The 1114-nt window shown below is 39.5% G+C and overlaps 1 non-coding gene across 1 annotated transcript; it reads right to left on the bottom strand.

Annotated features, from left to right (window-relative positions):
• Positions 1-490: 490 nt before the first annotated feature.
• TRNAG-UCC (transfer RNA glycine (anticodon UCC)) lies at positions 491-564 on the bottom strand. The gene has a single exon. It is a non-coding gene; the product is annotated as a tRNA-Gly (tRNA).
• Positions 565-1114: the final 550 nt, after the last annotated feature.

Here is a 1114-nt window from a genome sequence, read left to right on the forward strand (position 1 = left end):
TATGGACAGCAGCCCGCCAGGCCCCTCTGTCCATGGAATTTTCCAGGCAAGAATACTGGGGTGGGTTTCCATTTCCTCCTCCAGGGGATCTTCCAACCCAGGGGTGGAAGCAGAGTCTCTTGTGTCTTCTGCATTGCAGGTGGATTCTTTACTGCTGAGCCACTGGGGAAGCCCATAAAAAACACTGGGATTGTTTTAAATTTACAGATTAAATCTGGAGGTGACTGTGACCCTGGCCAACACCTTGATCACAGTCTTTTGAGAGACCCTAGGCAGAAGGGTGGGTCCTGCTAAGCTGCGCCTGGGTTCCTCTCATATAGAATCTATGAAATAATAATGGAGTAATTTGTTATGTAGCAATAGGTAACTAATACAGTCAGAAATTTATAAGTTAGGTTTATCTATGTTTTCAATGCTCTCATTCTTTTTTTTTTTTTTTAATTAATTAATTTTGCTCCTCTGAATCGTAGTTGTGGTATGTGGGATCTAGTTCCCTGGCCAGGGATTGAACCTAGGACCCCTGCAGTGGAAGTGCAGAGTTTTAACCACTGGACCACCAGAGGAGTCCCTCAGTGCTCTTACTGTTGAATGACATTTTAAAAGATATTTTCAGTTTACCAAGTATAAATCTGTGGTATTCAGAAGATTCTCTCTTATTCTTCTCCACTTCATTTGTGGCTAAATATAGAGATAATCCACCTTTGTCAGCAGTGACTTATTAGCAAGGTACCCTTAGGGAAATATTTCCTAATACCTTTATTCCAAAAGAGATGATAAAAACCATGGTCATCTTAACCTCTTTCTCAGTGAACACTGAAATTGAAATCATAGTTTAAATGCTTGAGGGAAATTAGCCATGTAAAAGTATTCCGTAGGTAATTATTGTAAAATGATTACTTCATTAAGCAAAAAATTACCTCTTGTAAGAGAATCATTCCCTTTGGAAAGAAATTCAAAAGAAGGAGCAAGGTAAAACTTTTAATGGGAAAACGCTGTAGTTTCAGGGTGGGGGCCATACCTCATTGTCTGTGCTCGGTGACTTAATAAGTAAGTGTTGATTGAAAGAATGTTTGATAGGGACAAAAATAGAAGGCTGAGTGTTCACAGTCTTTAT

This window comes from Bos taurus, chromosome 14, assembly GCF_002263795.3.
Source record: "Bos taurus isolate L1 Dominette 01449 registration number 42190680 breed Hereford chromosome 14, ARS-UCD2.0, whole genome shotgun sequence".
Classification (NCBI taxonomy): Eukaryota; Metazoa; Chordata; class Mammalia; order Artiodactyla; family Bovidae; genus Bos; species Bos taurus.